The sequence below is a fragment of the Sarcophilus harrisii genome, chromosome 6 (assembly GCF_902635505.1).
Source record: "Sarcophilus harrisii chromosome 6, mSarHar1.11, whole genome shotgun sequence".
NCBI classification, from domain to species: Eukaryota; Metazoa; Chordata; class Mammalia; order Dasyuromorphia; family Dasyuridae; genus Sarcophilus; species Sarcophilus harrisii.
The window spans coordinates 74,095,433-74,116,470 of record NC_045431.1 but is presented as its reverse complement, the minus strand read 5'-3'; positions in this window follow the sequence as shown (position 1 = coordinate 74,116,470).

The following is a 21,038-nucleotide window of genomic DNA, read 5'->3' as shown; positions in this document are numbered from 1 at the left end:
CCCATTGTGCCCACCGCTCCAAGAAAGCCAGTCATCCCCTAAAAGGAGAATATTTGCCACTTTGTTACCCCCCTCACCCTCTCTTTAAATTCCAACTTGGAAGGTAACTTAGTATCATACCTCTTCCTTTTGCTAAAGGCTTGAAATTCATGCCATGGCATCCAGTGCAATCAGAGGTAAATGGGAATCACCTGGAACTTGTCTGGCTGGTACAGCCCTGGCTATTTTCATCTCCTATTCAAGGGTATTACAGCATTGTCTAGATATGTGATCCATTTCAATCTTACATCCTAACAAACTTGACCTCAGGATGATCTTGAAATTTACAAGCTAAATAAAATAATTATATTGCAATCCTGGGAACAGACCCAAAACTGTATCGATGAATGATGAACAACAATGAAGACTTTGTTTTCATGAAAAATATTCTTCTTGAATAGCATCACCTTACCAATGTATTTCTTAAACCAAGAGGACCATTAATGCCCATCCTTCAGAACAAAAGAAAATCCCCATATTCCTGCAATCTGGCCTTTGGGTGGCCCATGATGTAACTTAAGAGTTGTAAGATACTTTGAAGGTTATTTGGTCAATGTGCTTTGGGGGTTTGGATTCTGTTTTTAGTAGGTTATCATGTTTCTAATTCTGTATAAGGGGAAGTGATCAGTAGAGTCCCTGTTCAGTTTCATAAATGGTGAATCATTGTAATGCGAAGAAGAAACATTTGTTTGGGAGTGTCTCAGGAGCACATCCTCATGCAGAGTGTGGATGTATCCAAAAGTGATTGACTAAGTGTGTATCACAAACTCTTGCTTGGACCCTAGAGCCTCAGGCTCCCTACAAAATGAATGGGTGAATAGGACTCAGGAGATAAGAGTTTTTGTGAGAAGAGGAATTATTTTCCATGGGCTCTAAAAGCAAGTAGAGAAAAACTCTCTCTATTTTCAGAATTTATTTGTTGCCTTACCCTCATTAGAAGTCAGACCATCATGCAGCAGAACAAAACTGTACCACTGAGTATGGGGGAATCTATAAATAGCCTCCCCTCAATATAGAAATTTGAAATAACTACTTTGAGGCAGGATTATGTGCTGTTATATAGAGGAAAGTAATATAAAAAGTGGAATTTCCTAGCAAAAGAGATGGTAAGACGTAAAATAACGAGAGATACAGTGATTTTAGATAATCTTGGGAACTGATGCAAATGATATCCCATGGAAATGAAATGAACCTTTTGATGGCATTTGTCTTACCTACTCCAGTGGCCATAAGTATTGGGGAATTAGGGCTTTTAGTCCAGAGACATTGTTTGAGGAATAGCCACCCTGTTAAAGGGAGGTAGTTTCAGCCACTGGGTATCAACCAGTAGTTTTCTATGACTTTTCAGCAAGACCTCAATGAGAATGTCCACATTCAGCATGTAGAAGTGCCCCTGACATGCTTTAAAAGAAAGGGTCATCCACCTGAGCAAAAATGTTTGTGGCAGCCCTTTTTGTAGTGGCAAGAAGCTGGAAACTGGGTGGATGCCCATCAGCTGTGGAATGGCTGAATAAGTTATGGTATATGAATGTTATGGAATATTATTGTTTTATAAGAAACGATCAGCAGGATGATTTCAGAAAAGCTTGGGAGAGACTTACATGAACTGATTCTGAGTGAAATGAGCAGGACCAGGAGAAATTCATTGTACACAGAAACAACAATATTATACCATGATCAATTCTGATGGATGTGTCTCTTTTCAACAATGAGATGATTCAGGCCAGTTTCATGATCTTGTGATGGAGAAAGCCATCTATACCCAGAGAGAAGACTGTGGGAACTGAATGTAGACCACAACATAGCATTTTTACTCTTGTGTTGTTTGCTTACATTTTGTTTTCTTTCTCATTTTTTCCCTTTTTAATCTGATTTTTCTTGTGCAGCAAGATAATAGTATAAATAAATAAATAAACACATATATTGGATTTAACATATGTTTTTAATATATTTAACATATATTGGATTACTTGTTACCTAGGAGAGGTGGGGTTGAGGGAAAAGGGGAAGAAATTTGGAACACAAGGTTTTGCAAGGGTCAATGTTGAAAAATTATCCATGCATATGTTTGGAACATAAAAAACCTTTAAAAAAAGAAAAAGAAAGGGCCATGCCCTGTAATCTTATCATTATGATTAGGAAATATAGCATTGATATCATGTGTGGGATTCATTTCAAGTTTATTTTAACACTACAAAAATCTGGCAAATAATTTAATATTAAAATTGAATTTACATTCAAGTGCCTTGTTTTCATAAATGTTCTAAATTGTCTTTTATTAAGACTCATGTTTTTATTTTCCATATACTAGCTAGTTTGATAATTTTTTTTTCTTTCCATATACTTTGTATTGAGGAAACAATCATTTTGTGATCACAGGGTTTAAAGCTTCAGATCCAACGCCTTCATTCCATAGAGGAAGAAACTATCATGTAGAAGGGTTAAAGGACTTGCCCAATGTCATTCAAGTCATTAGTAGAAAAACTAAGGTTTTAACCCATTTCTTGACTCCAAATCTAGTTCTCTTTCACTAATCTATTCCGCCTTCATTAGTGTCACAGGCACAATTTGGTATATGCCCTTCCTGATTGTAATGAAGTCATTTTGAGTTTTCAAAAAAATTTATAGAAATCTATAAAATTAAATTTAAGTCAATGAATATTTATTAAGTACAACTATGTGTCATACTGGAAAGAGTTTTGTATGGTGATTTAGAAGATCTGGATTAGCATCTTACTTCTTCCTATGTGACCTTGGCAAGAATAGGAGCTCACATTTACATAATGCTTTAATCTGTGTAAAGAAATTTCTAGCTATCAAGTTACTAAAAACTTTTTGGTCTTGGGTTTTCCATCTATAAAATGAGAGAGTTAAACTGCTACTAGATGAACTCTAAGGTCACCTCCCTCTCTTAAATTATGGTCTGAAGGATTTGGCAGAGAAACAAAAGTAAAGACATAGTCATCTTCACCCTCAATGAGCTCATTATAATATTGAAAATAACAAGATATCTCAATGGCCCATTTGAAAATAGATTTAAAAGCAGAGCAATCATATTTTTTGGCATTCGTTTGTCTTTCAAAAAGTTTTCTTATGTCAGACAGTTTTTCCGCATACAGAAGTAGAAAATTCAAGATAAAAAAAAATACAATCCAACCAAATTTTTTCAGGGCTTACTACATGTAAAGTCCTAGACTAGGTCCAGGGGAAATACAAAGGTAAAAAAGGAATGACAGCCTTTTTTCTTAAACACTCTACTTTCTGCTGAGCCATAGGATGTGAAAACATACTAGTAAAAACAAGATATGGTTCTCACCTTAGTTCCCAGAGGGATTGGAAACTAAAGATTTGAAGAGATGGGAGTGAGAAAGGTATATATTCTATCATGAGGGGCAGCTAATGGTAGGAGTTTTGATAAGTTAAAAATAGCAACTAACTCAATTTGACTAGAATGTGAAGTGCATGAAGAGGAATAATGGGAAATAAGTCTGGAAATATAGACTAAAACTATATTGTTTGGAGCTTTAAATACTAGACTAAGGAGTTTATAATTTATCTAAGAGGCAATAAGGGACAAATGGAAATTCTGAGAGTAACCTGGTCATTGCTTTACCTAAGAAACTCATTTTTGCAGCTGAATGGAAAATAGATTTGAGAGGGGAAAGATTGGTAGTAGAGAAACCAATTTGGGATGCCATTGAGTTAGTCCAGGCAAGAAGTGCCATATGAATGGTAAGAAGACAGCTGTAAGATAAATTGTAGAAAAAACAATTTTCTGACTCCATAGGTCATTTTACATTCCTATATGTCAGACAGAACATATGTAAAATGTGGTTGTTGGATCAGATCATCATTGAAGGTCCTTCCATTGAAATTCCTTTTTGTCTTTTTGAAATAGATGCTATGGAACTTTAGTTTTGCTATCTACAGCAGCTTGAATATGTCCTTCAGAAACTGCATTTTCCATTGCATTCTACATCACTGACATCTTCAATAAATGTTTCTAGTGCAGAAATGGAAATTCTCAAGGATCCTTGAGATCCTTAAAGTAGGCCTTGTTATGCAAAGCAGCCTTACCCAGCAAAATTAAATTAGACTAAGATCCAATTGAAAAACAAAGCAAAACAAGCCTTCATAAAGATTTTCAAAATTAGTTACAGTGGAAAAGATTAGAGCCTATGTATGGTCTTCACTTTTGCATGGTTGCCAGACTGTGCCTTGTTCATAAGTATTTGATAAATGTTTCTTGATTTGGATTGAATAAAGGAAGTTGAAATAGTATAGCGAAAAGAGTGGGGGTCTGTTTACCTCAATTGTAGGAAAACTTTGACAATCATCACATGACCTTGGCTAAGGTATTTATTTTATTAGATTTTCTCACCTGCAAAATGGTACTATTGGCCAGGGACTTCACAAAGTTATAAGGAATTTCAAATAACATATCATATATACAAATGTTTTGAAAAATAAAATGTTCTTTAACAATTTAAGGCACTGATAAAAATTTGTATAACATACTTGGAAAGAACTTTAGAAATTATCATCTTGGCCCAATCTCTTTAACTTAGAAACAAACTGAGACCCAGTCAATTTGTCATCATATTCAAGGTATAAACATCAACAGGAAGAGTTTAGTGCCAAAATTTACTTTTGTCCAACTCTTATCAGATACTATTCTGCTTTCTTTGAAAAATTCTAAGGAAAACCTATCTGAATGGTAAATTAAGTCCTTCTCCTGTCATCCCCCCCAGAAGGAGACAGAATATGAGTTTCATTTGGACACTCAATGACTCATGTGTCTGAAAACAGGGTATCATCTTACTTTGATGACTCCATGCTCTCATCTCTCTCCATCTGTCTCCAAAGGACAACCTGCTTATGCCTTTTCTTCTTGGGAAATTTTTGCCCATTTCAACCTAGCTGAACACACTAAAAGGCTTACCTTTTTTTTGGCAACATTTCACAGAGATCAGACTAAGTTAATCAGCCTGTTATCCCTCATTCTAGGTACATGGTTAGCTCATCTGCCTTTCTGATGATATCTTTAGTGTTTGTGCAGGATTATTAAATGATAACAATAACAATCATAATAATAACAGCAGTTAAAAAGCACTCTATAGTTACTATTATAGGTTCAATCTATATGCATTTATTAAGTACCTATTGTGTTCTAGCAATGATGTGAGGTCCTGGAGACAAAGACAAAAGTGAAATAGTCTTCCTATAGCAGACATAATATATCAAGGGAGAAAACACAAATATGTAGAGATTTTATTTTTTAATTTATTTTTTAAAAAATGTATTATAAACCATTAGTAGTCAGCAATTAGTTAAAACTTCATGTATATAATGGAATTAGAAACTTAGAAAAAAATAGGGACTCTAAGAAGCAGAGGTGAAGAGAGAGTCCTTTTCAGGCATAAGGGGCAGCTAGTACCAACGCACAAATGTAGGGAAATTCAGTACGATAAACTATAAAAAGGCTGATAATAATAATCATGATGACTGACATTAACATATGCCTGAACAAACATAGCTTGTTTCAACTTCACTACAGATCTAGGAACTAAAGGTATTATTTTTCTCATTTTAGAGATTTGGAAACTGAGTCACGCCCACTGTCACATGAGCTATGATTATAACTCAGTTTTACTGACTCCTAGCCTAGACTTTTTATATCTGGAAAGTTATACAAGACCTGTTTGCCCTCTAATTGGAGGTCTACAAGCAAAAACTGGATGACCACTTCTCAGTTACATTATAGAGGGGATTTTTTTTGGGAGGGGGTAAAGTTAGATGAGTTGGCCACTGAGGTTGTTTCCCTAGTTCAACATCCCACAATTCTCTGAAAACCAGAGCCATAATTAGATTTTATTTTCACCTGAGGCAAAAAAAATTGAAGAAGAGGAGTGAGTGATAACACAGAGGACAGAAGATTGTATGGATATATTGATTGTATTGATACCAGAGAAAGAAGTATTCTGGCTTTGGCGATGCAAAGTTGAGGTCCAACTTGTAGCAACATTGGCTAGCTAAGCCAATAAGCCTGTGGAGAACATTCATCTCTTTATCCCTGGTTCAAAACATTTCCTTCAACTTCACAGTATCAGTGCCTTAAGGCAAGGCCCATTTTGCACCTTCCTATTTATTACTCTGGTTAATACTATTGCTCTCAAAGTCATTGTGACCATTGTGGTATGTTTCGTATCTGCATGCATGTTATTTTGAAAACTCCTGTAGTATTAATGTGACATCTCACAGTATTTAAAAATTATTCCAATAAAATGTATTAAAAATGAACAGTAAACAATTCTCACAAGTATTTGCTTAGGTGTATAATTATAGCAATGACACATTATTTATGCAAATTTCTTAATAATAATGTATCATTTTATATCCAGCTATGTTTCTTATTTTTTTGCACTTAATAGTATTTTATTTTTTCCAATCACATGTAAATATAGCTTCCAATATTCATTTTTGTAAGATTTTGAAATCTTGAATCCAAAGTTTTCATTCTCTAGTCTTCTCCCTCCCAAAGACAGCAAGCAATCTGATATAGACTACACATGTACAATCCTGTTAAACTCGTTTTGACTTAGCCATGTTGTGGAAGAAGAATCATAGCAAAAAAGGAAAGAAAAAACAATTTTAAAAGTGAAAATAATATGCTTCAATCTGCATTCAGACTCCATTTTCTCTCTCTGCATGTAGATAGCATTTTCCATGGCAAGAATTTTTGAGTTTTATTTTTGAATCATTATATTGCTGAGAAGAGCTAAGTTTATTATAGTTGATCATCACACAATATTGCTGTTACTATGTACAGTATTCTTCTGGTTCTTCTCACTTCACTCAGCATCAGTTCATATAAATCTTTACAAGTTTTTTTTTCCCCCTTGAAATCTGCCTGGTCATTATTTCCTGTGGAATAATACTACTCCCTTATATTTATATGTCACAAGACACTGAGCCATTTCCTGAATTGATGGACATCCCCACAATTTCCAGTAAATTCACTCCACAAGCACAGCTATAAATATTTTAGTACATGTGGGGTTTTTTTTCCTTTTTTTAATATAAAAAATCTCTTTGGGATACAGACGTCCTAGTAGTATTTTTGGATCAAAAGGTATGCACAGTTTTATAGCCCTTTGGGCATAGTTTCAAATTGCTTTACAGACGGGATAGATCAGATCACAACTCCATCAACAAAGTATTGGTGTTTCAATTTTCTCATGTTTTCTCCAGTATTTATCATTTACCTTTTCTGTCATATTAGCAAATCTGATAGATGTGAAATGGTATCACAGAGTTGTTTTAATTTAAATTTCTCTAGTTCAGGGTTGTCTAAGACTGGTGCTGTACAATCATTTTCTAGGAAAAATGCAGATTATGATGAGCTGAAAGTGGGGTACAACAACCTTCTATTTCTTGAGTTCTATAAATTGCCAATTTTGTGTGGCCCAAGAAAAATGTTATAAATATCCAAATGCTCATTAGCAGAAGAAAGGTTTGCTATCCCTCCTCTAATCAATAATGATTTGGAACATTTTTTATAAGACTAGAGATAGCTTTAATTTCTTCATTTGAAAACTGCCTGTTCATATCCTTTGACAAATGGTAAATTGGGAAATGTCTTGTATTCTTATAAAATTCATTCAATTTCTCCATATATTTGAGAAATAATGCCTTAATCTGAAAAACTGGTTGTAAAAATCATTTCCCATATTTCTGCTTTCCTTCTAATCTTGGTTGCATCAATTTTGTTTGTGTAAAACCTTTTAATCTATTGTAAGAAAAATATCCATTTTGTATTTCCTCACATTCTCTATTTCTTATTCGGTTATGAGTTTTCCCTTATCCCTAGATCTGATAGGTAAATTATTCTTTCTCTTCTAATTTGCTTATGGTATTATCCTTTATGTTAAAATCACATACCCATTTCAACTTTATCTTGGCACAGGGTGTGAGATGTTATTCTGTGCCTAGTTTTAGCCATACAATTTTCCAGTTTTACCAGAGGTTTCTGTCATATAGTAAATTCTTATCCCAGAAGCTAGAGTCTTTGTATTTATAAAATGATAAATCACTATGGTCATTGACTATTGTGACACATGCATCTAACTTATTTATTCTACTCATCCACCACTCTAATTTTTAGTCAGTCCCAAATAGATGATCTGTCATGACTAGGCTACCTTCCTTTGAATTTTTCATCAATTACCTATATGTTTTTGACAATTTGTTCCTCCAGATGAATTTTATTATTATTTCTCATGGCTCTATGAATTATTTTTAGTAGTTTAATTGGTATGACACTGAATAAGTAAATTAGTTCAGGTTGAATTGTCATCTTTTAATATTAGCTCTGGCTACTTTTGAGTAATTGATACTTTTCCAATTGCTTAAATCTGATTATTTTTTTGTTGCAAAATGTTTTGTAATTGTGTTCATATAGTTCCTAAGTTTATTTTGGCATATAGACTCCCTAAGTATTTTATATTGTCAACAGTTATTTTAAATGGAATCCCCCCTCCCCCATCTCCTGATGCTGAGTTTTGTTGGTAATATAAAGTAAGGTTTATGATTTATGTGAATTTTATATGCTGCAACTCCACTAAAGTTAATTGTTTCAAGTAGCTTTTTAGTTGATTCTCTAAGTATCCTATTATATCATATCCAAAAAAGTGATAGTTTTGATTTTTCACTGACTTTTCACTTCAATTTCTTTTTCTTTATACCAATGAGTACTATAATAAATAATAGTGGTAATAATGGGCATCATTGCTTCGTCTCTGATTTTAAAGGGAAGACTTCTAGCTTATCCTCATTTTATACAATACTTGCTGGTGGTTTTACATAGATTCTGCTTATCATGTTAAGGAAAACTGGGCTTTCTTGTGTTTTTAATAGGAATGGGTGATAAATTTTGTTAAAAAGCTTCTTCAACATCTGCTGAGACAATCACATGATTTCTCTGGATTTTGTTATTAATATGATCAATTATTTTGATGTTTTTCCTGATATTGAACTAGCCCTGCATTCCTGGTATAAATTTCACTTTTTCATAGTGTATTGTACTGGTGCTAAATTGCTATAATCTTTTTGTATCAATATTGATTAGGGAAATAGTGTATAATTTTCTTTCTCTGCCTTTGCTGTTTCTGGTTTAGGTATTTTTTCAAAAAAAGAATTTGATAGGACTCCTTCTTTGCCTTTTTTTTGCCAAATAGTTTATAAAATTAGGATTAATTGTTCTTTAAATGTTTGGTAGAGTTCACTTGTAAACTTATTTGGCCCTGGAGATTTTTTTCTTAGGAGATTCATTGATGGCTTATTCATTTTCTTTTTCTCAAATGGGGGTATTTCAGTATTTTATTTCTTCTTCTGTTAATCTGGGCAACACACACAAATATATGTATATATCATTAATTTCACATAGATTGTCAAATTTATTGGTATACATTTGAGCAAAATTGCCCCTAATTATTGCTTTAGTTTCCACTTCATTGATGGTGAACTTATCCTTTTGGTGATTTAGTTTTCCCCTTTAAAAAAAATCAAATTAACCAAAGGTTCATCTATTTTATTTTTGCTTTCGTATAAGATCAGTTCTTAGTTTTATTTATTAGTTCAATGGTTTTCTTGATTTTTTCCTTTAATATTCCCAATTTCTAATTTTGTATTTAATTAGGGATTTTTAATTTGTTCTTTTTACCTTTTTTTTTTTTTTTTTAGCTGTATGCCAAATTCATTGATTTCCTCTTTCTCATGAATTTGCAATTTACAATTTAGAGATATAAAATTTCCCATAAAAACTCTTTGGTTAAGTTCCACAAGTTTTGAAAACGTTGTTTCCTTATTGATGTTCTCTTTGATGAAATTATTGTTTCCATGATTTGTTGTTTGCTTCACTCATTGTTTAGGATTAGATTAGTTAGTTTTAAATTAATTTTTGTCTATTTTCCATGGCCTTTTATTTTCCATAATTTTTACTGCAAGTGATCTTAAAAAGATGCATTCAATACGTCATGCCTTTCTGCAGTTGATTATGAGGTTTTTAATGCTCTAATACATGGTTACTTTTTGTGTGGGTACCTAGAACTGCTGAGAAAAAAAAAAAAAGAGCATATTCTTTTCTTTCCCCATTCATTTTTTTCCCAGAGTTCTATTATATCTAACTTTTCTAAAATTTTACTCAATTTCTTAACTTCTTTCTTGATTATTTTGTACTTGGGTTTATTTAATTTTTATAAGAGAATATTAGGTTCCTGACCAGTATAATATTGCTTTCTACTTTTTCCTCACATATCTTTTCCTTTAAGAATTTGGAAGCTGAATTTGGAGAACATAGAATAGTTTACCTCTCAGATCTATGGAGAAGGAAGAAATTTGTGACCAAAGAAGAACTGGAACTCATAATTGAGCACTAACTAGATAATTTTGAGTATATTAAGTTGAAAAGTTTTTGTACCAATAAAAATAATGCAGGCAAGATTAGAAGGGAAGCATTAAATAGAAAAAACATTTTTTGCCTTTAAGGCTTCTTATAAGGCCTCATTTCTAAAATATAGAGAGAAATGATTCCAATTTATAAGCATTTGAGCCGTTCTCCAAATGATAAATGGTCAAAGGATATGAACAGACAATTTTCAGGTGAAGAAATTTAAACCATTTCTAGTCATATGAAAAGGTGTTCTAAATCACTATTGATCAGAGAAATGCAGATTAAGACAACTCTGAGATACCACTACACACCTCTCAGATTGGCTAAGATGACAGGAAAATATAATGACAAATATAGGAGGGGGTATGGGAAAACTGGGACACTTATACATTGTTGGTGGAATTGTAAATGGATCTAGCCATTCTGGAGAGCAATTTAGAACTGTGCATATCCTTTGATCCGGCAGTGTTTTTACTGAGCTTATATCCCAGAGACATTTTAAAAGAGGGAAAGGGACTCACATTTGCAAAAATTTTTTTTGCAGCCCTTTTTGTAGTGGCAAGAAATTGGAAACTGAGTGGATACTCATCAGTTGGAGAATGGCTGAATAAGTTATGGTATATGAATGTTATGGAATATGATTGTTCTATAAGAAACGATCAGCAGAATGATTTTACAGAGGCCTGGGGAGACTTACATGAGGTGATCCTAAGTGCAATGACAGAACCAGGAGGTCACTGTACATGGTAACAAGATTATATGATGATCAATCTGATGGACATGGCTCTTTCCAGCAATGATATGATTCAGATCAGTTCCAATAATCTTGTGATGAAGAAAGCCAACTACATCGAGAAGAGGATGGAGTGTAGGAACTGAGTGTAGACTACAACATAGCATTTTCACTCTATTGTTGTTTTCTTTCATTTTATTGTTCTTTCTCACTTTTTTCCCTTCTTTATCTGATTTTTCTTATGCAGCAAGATAACTGTATAAATATGTATACATATATTGGATTTAACATACATTTTAACATATTCAACATGTATTGGATTACCTGCCATCTAGGAGAAGGGTTGGAGGGAAGAAGGGAAAAGTTTGGAATAGAAGGGTTTGCAAGAGTCAGTGTTGAAGAATTACCCATGCATATGTTTTGTAAATAAAAAGCTTTAATTAAAAAAAAGAAAAAGAAAGAATTTGGATGCTGTACCACTTGTTACATATATGTTTAATATTGATATTAGTTCATTGTCTATGGTACCTTTTAGCAAGATATAGTTTCTTTTCTTATCTCTTTTAATTAAATCTAATTTTACTTTTGCTTGGTCTGAAATCAGGATCACTACTCCTGCTTTTTTTTTTTTGCCTTAGTAGAAGAAGCATAATATATTCTCCTCCAGTATTTTACCTTTACTCTATATTTATCTCTCTATTTTAAATATCTTCCTTATAAACAACATATTGTAGCATTCTAGTTTCTGATGCAGTCTTTTATCCACTTCCATTTTATGGGAAAGTTCATTCCATTTACTTTCACAGTTATGATTACTACCTGTGTTTTCTCCTCCAACCTATTTTCCTCATGTTTATACTTTTCTCTTTCCTTTCACCCTTTCACCAATGTTTTGCTTCTGATCATCACCTCTCTCTGTCTAACCTCCTTTCTACTAACCCTACACCCTTTTTTGACCCTCCTACTTCTAAGCTTGTTTCTATCAGCACTCCTCCTTTTTCTTTCCCCTTTCATATTCTACTTCCTTCTGAGATAAGATGAATTTGCTAAGAAAGCTTCAGTGACTTCATCTTGCTTCTGAGATTAATTAAAAATCTTCTTTTTGGAACTGAAGGCTTAAACATAGCTTTTCAGCCTAATTACATACCTTTCTCCCTATATGCTTTCTATTCAAGGCAAATTGGCATACTTTATCTTGGCCACATGTGACGATCCATCTCCCAACTACATGTCTTTCTCAAAGTCTGGAATGCTTGTCCTCCTTACTTCTATCTTGGAATTCCTAGCTGCTTTGCAAGTTCAGGTCATTTCTTATCTCTTGTAAGGGATCTTTTCTAATTCAGCCTGCTAGTGCTCCTTCCCCCAAAATAATTGTTTTTATTTTCTATACATTTTGAATTTTCTTATCTTTGTATGTATTTCCCCTATCAGTAGGGAAGAAATTTGTATTTAAATTAATTTGTATTTTAGATACCTTTAGATATCTAGTTTTTAGCACAGTTCAGCCACTTTGTGGGTGCCTAATAAATACCTATCAAATAAATGGATGGATGCTTAACAAATGCTTGTTTGCATTTGGATTAAGTAAGTAATAAGAATTTGTTTAACTTTGTAGAGGTAATCAGGTATCATTAATGTACAGAAAATGTTCAGGAAGTAGAAAATACAGAATTCTTTATTCTCACTCATCCATCCTTCCTCCCACTTTTTTTTTTTTTTTAAATTTAATAGCCTTTTATTTACATGATATATACATGGGTAATTTTACAGCATTAACAATTGCCAAACCTCTTGTTCCAATTTTTCACCTCTTACCCTCCCCCCCACCCCCTCTCCTAGATGGCAGGATGACCAGTAGATGTTAAATATATTAAAATATAAATTAGATACACAATAAATATACCCGACCAAAACGTTATTTTGCTGTAGAAAAAGAATCAGACTCTGAAATATTGTACAATTAGCTTGTGAAGGAAATCAAAAATGCAGGTGTGCATAAATATAGGGATTGGGAATTCAATGTAATGGTTTTTAGTCATCTCCCAGAGTTCTTTTTCTGGGCATAGCTAGTTCAGTTCATTACTGCTCCATTAGAAATGATTTGGTTGATCTCGTTGCTGAGGATGGCCTGATCCATCAGAACAGACAATTCTCAGATGAAGAAATTGAAACTATTTCTAGTCATATGAAAAGATGCTCCAAGTCATTATTAATCAGAGAAATGCAAATTAAGACAACTCTAAGATACCACTACACACTTGTCAGATTGGCTAAGATGACAGGAAAAAATAATGATGATTGTTGGAGGGGATGCGGGAAAACTGGGACATTGATGCATTGTTGGTGGAGTTGTGAACGAATCCAACCATTTTGGAGAGTAGTTTGGAACTATGCTCAAAAAGTTATCAAACTGTGCATACCCTTTGATCCAGCAGTGTTACTACTGGAATATTACTGTTCTGTAAGAAATGACCAACAGGATAATTTCAGAAAGGCCTGGAGAGACTTATATGAACTGATGCTGAGTGAAATGAGCAGGACCAGGAGATCATTATATACTTCAACAACAATACTATATGATGACCACTTCCTCCCACTTTTTAAAGTGATGAAATGGAAACATAAAGTTTTCCAACTTATTTTTTTTTTTTTTTTTTTACCAAAACAACCTATGTTTAGGCCCACTTCCCTTAGCTCCTTGAGTAATAATCTTGTTCTTATTGGGACAATCTTGCCAAGACTCTCTGCCCCTTCTTTCCTGCTCTTGGCCTTTCTGAGTCATTGTCCACCCAGCTTCTGGTAAAAATAGTGATCATTCCCAAGGCTTGTGAATGTCTAAGGTCTACTTTGATCAGTTTTATTGGACAAAGCAAAAGGATATTAAAAAAATAAAATTTAACCCATAATTGCCCAGAATAGAAGGCTGCTGAAAATCTTTCACTCAAAGAAGCCAACATCAAAAATCTGCATTTAGAAAGCATCCAAATGAGAGAAATGTATGTTTAACTTGTTTTCTGTTCTCTCATCCCAAGGAAGATGGCTTTCTGCTGAAAGCTGACATTCTAGTAAACTCTTGAAATAATTTTTTAAAAAAGAAGATAATCCACATTTTGAATTATTTATGTGCACCATGAGGCTTTAAGGCATAGAGGGCAGCTTTGTATTTTCTTTCCCATCAAATAACAGTTCTCCCTCTGACACCCTGGTCTACTCCATATTAATGAAGCACATAGAGCAGAAAAAGTGTTAGGCTTCAGGTGGAGGCTGAGCAGGTGCCCTCTTATCTACTCTCATCCACATGTTAACCATGAAGGACAAATGAAGAGAATTCTGCAGAGAGGAATGTTTAGTCATCCCCATTGCTTATGAGCCACACAATACAGAAAATTATACTCATAAAGAGAATCATGAGATTTAGGGGAAAAGATGCCTTCTTCCTCATTCCAAGATGAAGGGCATCTCCCATCTCATTCTGATACCAGGACACTTAGGATGCCTGGGAAGTTTTGAGAATACATATTTATTCTTATGTCTTTGAAATGTCTGAACAATCAAAATATCTCAGAACCTTAATTAGGAGAGATTTCAGTACTATCTAGTCCAGGGGTTCTTAATCTGGGATCCATGAACTTGTTTTGAAAGCAAATATTTTGATAGCTGAATTTCAATATCTTTGTAATACTGTGCTATAATTTAGGCATTTAAGAACATTATTTGGACCAGGCTGTAAACTGCCAGAAAAGTCCAAGACAAAAAATTGGTAAGAATCCCTGGACTAGTTTACCTAAACAGGAAGTTGTTCTACAACATTCTCAGCAAGTTAGTTATTCCAGCCTCTGCTTAAAGACTTACAGTGCTAGGGAGCCAGCTACCCCTAAAGGCACTCCATTTCACTTTGGGATAGCTTGGAGTGGTAGAAATTTCTTTTTTTCCTTCCAACAGGTCTAAATCTGCCTCTTTACCCCCAGTCCTTGCACTACTCTACCTTCTGGAGCTAAGTAGAAGAAAAATCAAATCTAAATTCTCTTCCACATGAAGATAACGGTCATGTTCCACTTAAATATTCACATCTCCATTTAAACATTCTAAGTTCCTCCAACTGATCTTTTTATAGTAGAGTTATGGTTCCTTTTATCCTACAGATTATCCTTCTCTGGTTGTGGCCCCAGATTGACAGTGTCACTCATTGGTACCAAGTGTTAAACATAGTGCTCCAAATGAGATAAGATTCCCCAGAATCTAATGGGAAGGCTCACTTACATGTTCTGGCTACTCCAATTGTAGTTTTTATTAATGCAGCCTACAATTATGTTAGCTTTAATTCATAATAATAATAGTAACAATAAGTTATGTAGCACTTTAAGAGTCATAAAACAAAGTACTATATTCATCTCATTAGTGTCTCTTAATGACTCTGTGATGTAGGTACTATTATTGTTCTCACTTTAAAGATGAAGAAAATGAGTACTGAGAGAGATGTTAAGTGACTTTCCTAGAGTCATACAAATTTGTAAGTGACTAAGGTAAGATTTGCCTACCTGACTCTAAATGCAACATTATCTATTACATCATTTAGCTTTTTCATTATTTTCAATCCAGTGTGCTACAGGAAGAATATTGGAGACCTATAGATTAGAAGCCTTTCTCTTGTGGGTTTGTTTATTGGTGGGTAATGTTTTATTGGAATGTTTTGCTTTTATATTAGAAACATTTATAGATTTCCCCAATTCTCTGAGATATTTCTTATAAGAAAATAAAACAATTAAGGAAAATAAATAATCCAGTGACCTCATCTGAGGTGTAAAATTGCATATTTATATCACACCTTCCCCACTTATCTATTGAAAAAAGAACAGAAATCTATTTGCTCTAATTCCAATTACCTCACTAGAAATAAGAGAGAAAGGAAAAATAAATTATTTGTAACAAATATGCATAACCAAGCAAAAGAAATCCCTTCATTGCCTGTATATTATTCATTAGTTTCTAAAACTTCAGTTATTAATTTTTATACTAATGTTATTGTTCTGCTTCTGCTCTCTTCACATAGCTTCAGTTCAAATAAATCTTTTCCTGTATTTTTTAATTTTTTTATTACATAGTAAGAATCTGAGGCCAGATTTGAACTCAAGTCTGTGTTCTATCTACTGCACCACTTTCATTGCTTTGCTAGTTTTCTATTTCCTAAAAAAATTGTAGCAAAATAATATTTCCTCACATTCATATGCTATAAAAATTTTCAGTCATTGTTTAACTTATGTGTATCTCATTAGTCTCCATCAAAAAAAGGGCTGATGTAAATGTTTTTGTATGCCTAGGACTTCTACCTATTTTTTTGATCTCTTTTCAGTATGGGCTTAGCAATGCTGGATCAAAGGATTTGCATTATTAAGTGACTTTTATTTTTTGGTATAATTTCAGATTGCTTTCTAGAATGATTATGTCCATTCACAGCTACCAATGACACATCAGTATGTTCATTTCTCACACTGCTACACTGATTCCTTTTTTTTGTCATGCTTGGTGTTTGGATCAGTATAAGGTAGAATTTCAGAATTGCTTTGATTTATATTTCTCTAATTAGTGATTTGAAGCACCTTTCATATGGCTCTAGATAGCCTTGATTTCTTCCCTGAGAACTACACGTTCGTATTCTTAGATCTACAGATTTTTGCTTGAAGAACAAGGACAGAAAGACCATGTGTTATTTTTTCTTTCTTTCTTTCTAGAGTGCAATTCTCATCTATTAAGTCATGTTTTGTCTATGTGTTGAACAGATCTTGGAATAAAACAGTGTTTGAATGTTTCCTAAACATTCTCACTGCCCATTCATCACTTTTCGTTTAAAGGTTTGGTATACCAGTTGATGGAAAATCTGGCAGATAGGAATAGAAAGGATCTGGACTTTGTTCCCAATCACCCTCCATAACTTCTAATGTTGGGCCAGGACTCTGATACCATAATATTACACTAACGCTCCTTCTTTCAGAATGGCTAAGCCTGGCAGAGACATAATGTACTTTGGAAAGGATCATGATACACTGCAGTGCCATTGGCAAAGAGTCTTGACCAAAGTGGGAATCACCAAGCTTTGCTCATTTATTGGAAGGCAAGTGTTCTGTAGGCATTTTCATTTTGTGCTGCCCCTTGGGACTTCTTGCTTGCAGGTCAGAAAATAAAAAGATTCATTGAGGCAATAATGCAAAAGCAAGGAGAAGAAAGTCCATTTTAATAATACAAGTTGTTATTGGGGTCACATGGTACACACAGTACTCTTTCTACTTTTAATAAACTTTGGAGAGGATATCATAGATTACATCTGTTATGACTAAGGCGCAACATAAGCTGAACAAAGGTAGCATAGCCCAAAACTTGATGAGCCCGGGATTTCCTACCCACCCTTTCTTTGTTTATCTATCCATTGATATTTTTTTTTTTTTTGGTGTGATTTGTTTTGTTTTGTTTTAGTGCAACAGCTACTTGTTGGATTTATTTTTTTGGCAGAGGCACTGTGTTGACCAAGGCAAAAAAATCTGTTCTAGTCTGACTGATAAAGAGCCTTGAAAATTCCCAAACCAATTGCATTCTTAACATTGATAGAGGAAAAAAGGAAGTCAGCCATGTTGACATTTATAGGGTCACTGCCCTTGGGGAATATATGTGCCCATGGAGGAAATGGGACAAAAGTTGAGGAAATATGATCAAACCCAGAATGGAATAAACAAATACTACATAACCTCTCCTACTGTATATGTATACAAAAATAAAATAATGGTTCAGATTAATTTAGATAGTGCAAAAATATTGTGGAAGGTAGAAAAACTAGAAAGGAATTTATTCCACTATTATGGGATTACCACAAGTACAGTGAGAATGGGAATAAATATACTGGCAATAGAATCACCAGAAATTAGAGTTCATCATAGGATAAAGGTAGAGATGAATAAGGTTTAACAAATTAACTATGTCACAAGTCATATAAGACAATACAAATTTAGAAATCTTCACAGTAACTCAGAGAAAATTTTGCCTGATTGAACTGAAATAAAGCTTTAAGTCCAGAAAGTCCAACTTTTCCATGTTTTACAAAATGAAGAAATAGGTATTGGGAAGTTACTGATTAATTCATGTGAGGCAGGATTCAAAGCTATACCTTCTTGACTCCAAATCCAGTACTCTATTCATAACTCTATGTTCTTTCTTCTGTTCCATGTATATCAACAGTGAAATTCATGTTGATTTGTCTGAAGATTAATTTATAGGCGAGTAACTCTTATTGCTAAAACTTTTATGGAACTCTGTCTAAATATCCTCTTAATTTCATCCTCCATTACTCTCTGTTATTACCCATGTACCAATGGACTGAAGATCAAAGGGCTCATCTTTTCTCCTAAGCTCTCTGCTTTACCCTGATATTTTTCTTCTTTCATTCTGTTTTCACCTTTTAAAATTCGCTCCTTTATAATGTATATTTATTTGAGAAAACCTCCCGAGTGATGTTATTCAGTGGGATGTCAAGAGACCATATTGAAGTCTTCTTCTCTGGAGGTTTTCAGAAGTTTCACATGGCTGAAGAATGATCGTGACTGAGCATTGGAAAATGGATGACATGACTTCTTAAGGTCAGTTCCAGTTTTATGATTCTATAACTTTATAAAGATCCAGACACATTATTGCTTAATCAAATTTGTGGCTTTTCAATCTGCTTAAATATATCACAGAAAAGAGTCTAGAAGTTGTAAAATTATACATATGCCAAGATACCAGTTAGCTCACTCTTTTTTTGTTTCTTCCATTGAAATCAACTGTGCAAAGGAACTATGAGTGAAGAGAATCCAGAAAATGTTCATTTCCTTGATACTGTCAAGGAGAGAACAGTGGCTTCATGCCATTACTGCACTGGGGTAAGAGCCAACCTAGGAATGAACAGCTGGTGTTATTCAGAAAAATTCAGAAAATATTTGGGAAGATTCTGACTCAGAAAAACTTGAGGGGGGAGAGAGCCAACTTTTAAAGAATAAAGAAGAAATGAAGAAATATGGGAGAATCAGGATAGAATTTCTAGAATAGCAACAGTTTCTGGCCCATCTGGAAAAATTTTGTTATGTCTTCAACTATCAATATCTCAGGATTATCTAGAGCAAATGTTTTTTTTTTTTTTTTCGGATGAGCCTATTGAGACATCTATACCAGACATCAATTTGAAAAAGATAAGGACTTTAGAAATTATCTTTTATCTTTTGTAGTTGTAAAGGAGGTTTTAACATATTATTCTATCCTTCCTTATGATATTACTAGGAAGTGTGCTGCTGTAGATGATGATAGAATGTATATAGATGACTTCTCATTAAGTAAAAAATCTGCAACTAGAATCTGTCTCCTTCCCACTCCAAATTCTTTGCACAGTGCCATTCATTTTGACTCAGGGAACCTATCTGCAGATAACAAAAAAGTGGCAAAACTGATCCCAGACTGTTAAGGTTATAAATCTAAATAAGCAAGTACATTAGGAAGAAATATGGAGGATAGTCTGGTATAAAATCATCAGCCAAAGTTCTGCTGGTTCATGGAGATAACAAGGGGGATTCCTATCTAATTCATTTTCAAAGTACCAAGGAAAATTCCGAGACATCTCTATAAAGCAACTTAGTTGGGTCAGTTCTGTGAGATGATTGGGAAAAGGGTGAACATCTTACACAGACAAAAACTCAGAAGGGCTTAGAAGAAAACTTTCCAAAAATGACATCACAAGTACTCATAGAAAGGAGGACAAACTGAAGTCCCTGGATAATGGAGCACCTTATCTCATCAATCCCATGACAGTTGTTCTTTCATTTCTTCCAAGTATTAGCACAGAGAGTATTTCTCACTCATAATTGACTGTTGGGCTTTAGAAATGGGCATCAGTTTCACTCACTACTTATATAGTAGTGTTATTGTATCCCCTAAAAATGTCATTCTGAAGGTGGAAAAATGATAATTATCAAAAAGTGCCCACACAGAAAATATTACTTAAAAGTTGAAAAGAATTCACTCAGAAGAGGAATTTGGGATATTTGGGATATTTTTGCCCAACATGCAAGATGTCTGTTTATTTCCCAGAAAAGCAAGCCATCACCAACTCTAAAAGAGAAAATAACTGAAGGGAAAACCAAATATAAATAGAACATTTAAGTGGAAAAGTTCAGCCAACAGAAGGCCATGCCCTCTACACTGAGTAATACTCTAGGCTAGACTGACAAAAAATTAGAAACAAATTCAACAGATATCTTGATTTATATTTTTGAATGAAACTTTACAAGTATCTGTATGCCTAGGGACTATGGGAATTCCCATTATATTTATCTCAAGTGAAAAATGTACCATCTTTTATCAGAATGAAGAGCACTAAATTTGTAGTTATACCTGGAGGATATTTCAGTGATTATCTAGTACTAACTTCCTCAGAATAGGAAACTGAAGCCCAGAGAGATGACCTGAGATCATATAGAAAAATCACAATTTAAAGCTACGAATCTTTGACTCCAAGCTTTTCCTCTATACTACATTGACTCTCAAGGGAAATAATATGTTGTATTCTGAGGAATACTGTTAAAGGACTCGACTGGCCTGGATTGTAGTTTCAACTCTATCACTAATTAATTGTGTGGGCGAATTAGGCTGTTTGCCATCTTTCTCAGGGCCTCAATTGCCACATCAGTAAAATTAACAAAATTGGACAAGATGAGATCTAAAGTCTCTTCCTGCTCTAATAATGTATATAAATGATTAATCTGTATTTTGTTGTTTCATTCTTAAATATGGAAAAGAATGAGT